The sequence below is a fragment of the Triticum urartu genome, chromosome 4, assembly GCF_003073215.2.
Source record: "Triticum urartu cultivar G1812 chromosome 4, Tu2.1, whole genome shotgun sequence".
NCBI lineage: Eukaryota > Viridiplantae > Streptophyta > Magnoliopsida > Poales > Poaceae > Triticum > Triticum urartu.
Genome location: NC_053025.1, coordinates 589,691,865 through 589,694,302, shown reverse-complemented (window position 1 = coordinate 589,694,302; position 2,438 = coordinate 589,691,865). Strand labels below are relative to the sequence as shown.

The window sequence follows — 2,438 nt, the reverse complement described above, 5'->3', positions numbered from 1 at the left end:
TGTTAGAAGATGTTGTATAGGGATAGGAAAGGTGTTTAACTTGTATCTCTTTCTATCCCTTCTTCTGCTCTATCTCCTCAAACCTCCTGTACCGAACATGATCGATCTCCTCGAACTCTATTCTTTTAAGACACGGCACACATCATATATATACAACCGCGGCCCGAGCAAAGGGTTCAACGCTTTCATCTAGTTTCACATGGTAACAGAGCCTCTTCCTCGACAGATCGAATAGAGATCGCATCTAGCTACCCCAGGCGACCGCAGTTATGTCCACCACCTCCGACTGCATGACGCCGAGCACCATGGGTGCCCTCACCACCGACACCTCCTCCTCCTCCACCTTTGCATCTTCATCCACCTCCAGCTCCATCAACTCCTTCCTCGGATCGCCGCCGCAAGAGAAGCTGACGAGAGGCAACTTCCTCCTCTGGAAGGCCATCGTCCTACCCCAGATAAAGGGCGCGCAGATGGAGCACCATCTTGACGCGAAGAGCCCAGTGCCGCCGCCCACCCTCACCGTTACCAAGGACGGCAAAGAAGAACAGGTGGTGAACTTTGCTAGATCCCTCTGGTACGCACAGCAGCAACAAATCCAAGGTTACTTGATGGGCTCCCTCTCCCGCGACATCCTTGCGCAGGTGGCCACGCTCCAGACGCCGGCAGAAGTCTGGCGCGCCATCCACGACATGTTCGTCGCCCAGAGCCAAGCGCAAGCCATCAACACTCGCATCGAGCTTACGAACCTGCAAAAAGGTAACATGACTATGGCAGAGTATCTTGGCAAGATTAAGAGCCTCACCGACGAAGTTGCATGCACTGCCGCCGCGCTCTCCGATCTGGAGATCATGTCCAAGATCTTGGCCGGACTTGACATGGATTATAATCCAGTCGTCTCGGCCCTTGCCGCTCGGGTGGAGCCGATCACCGTCTAGGAGCTGTATAGTCAGCTCCTGAGCTTCGACGCCCGCCTCAGTCTTCTTCATGGCGCCGCTTTTCTCCAATCTTCTGCCAACGCCGTTTCGCGTGGACGCGGCCGTGGGCGCGGTTACCACGCGCAATGCGGCGGTGGGCGCGGGCGTGGCAACTCCCAGGGCGACAGCGGCTACACCAACTACTACGGCACCACAGGAGGCGGCAGCTACAACAACTCCTCCAACAGAACAGGGGGCGGTGGCTTCAACAACAACACTAGCCGCCGCTCCTCCTCCTCCTCTCGCGGTCGTCCTCGCTGTCAACTCTGCAAGAAGGCCGGCCGTTAGGTTTTGGACTGCTGGCACCGCTATGATGAAGACTTCGTTCCAGATTCTCGTCAAGTTACTGCAGCTATGCGTGATCAAGGAGGATAAGGAGTGTGGTATGTTGACTCCGGCGCTACGGATCATGTCACAAGTGAGCTAGAGCAGCTTGCTCTCCATGAAAAATATCACGGCAATGATCGGATTCACACCGCAAGCAGTGGAGGTATGGATATTAGACACATTGGTCAAGCTTATATTAATTCCCCTATGCTTAAACGTGATCTAGTCTTAAAAGATGTTCTTCATGTTCCTCAAGCCGACAAAAACCTTGCCTCTATGTCTCGTTTAGCCACTGATAATAATGTCTTCTTTGAAACTCACCCTCGTTACTTTTTTTATAAAGGATCGGGCAACGAGGGAACTTCTACACTACGGTAGATGCATTGGCGGCCTCTACCCCATCACATCCGGAGCACTTAGTCGCAAGCATCGTCAGGTCTACTCCATCATCAAGCCCTCCTTGGCAAGGTGGCATCAACGTTTAGGACATCCTTCTTCGGTCATAGTTAAGCAAGTAGTCAATAAAGGCAAACTTTCTTTGTCACATAGTCCTATTAGTGATTCGGTTTGTGAAGCTTGTCAATGTGCCAAGAGTCACCAACTTCCCTATCCTAAGTCTAGAAGTGTTTCTCATGCTCCTTTAGAGCTTATCTTCAGTGATGTATGGGGACATGCCCGAGATTCTTTTGGCAGAAAAAATAGTATGTCAGTTTTATCGATGATTACAGCAAGTTTACTTGGATTTATTTACTTAAGTATAAATCTGAAGTCTTCTCTATATTCCAAGAGTTTCAAAAACTTGTTGAAAGACACTTCGACAGAAAAATCTTGACAGTCCAAAGTGACTGGGGAGGGGAGTATGAGAAGCTCAACTCCTTCTTTCGTAGTATAGGCATTGCACACCATGTGTCTTGTCCCCATGCTCATCAACAGAATGGCTCTGCCGAGCGTAAACATCGCCACATTGTTGAAGTTGGCCTCTCTTTACTTGCTCATGCCTCCATGCCTCTTAAATATTGGGATGAAGCTTTCATCACTGCCACATACCTTATTAATCGTTTGCCTAGCAAAGTTATTGGAAATTCTACTCCATTGGAACACCTTTATCATCAAAAACCAGACTATAACTCTCTCAAA

At 49.9% G+C, this 2,438-nt stretch overlaps 1 non-coding gene across 1 annotated transcript; it reads left to right on the top strand.

The window, feature by feature from the left end:
* Positions 1-830: 830 nt before the first annotated feature.
* Positions 831-965, top strand: LOC125555136. The gene has a single exon (XR_007304565.1). It is a non-coding gene; the product is annotated as a small nucleolar RNA Z247 (small nucleolar RNA).
* The last annotated feature ends 1,473 nt before the right edge of the window (positions 966-2,438 follow it).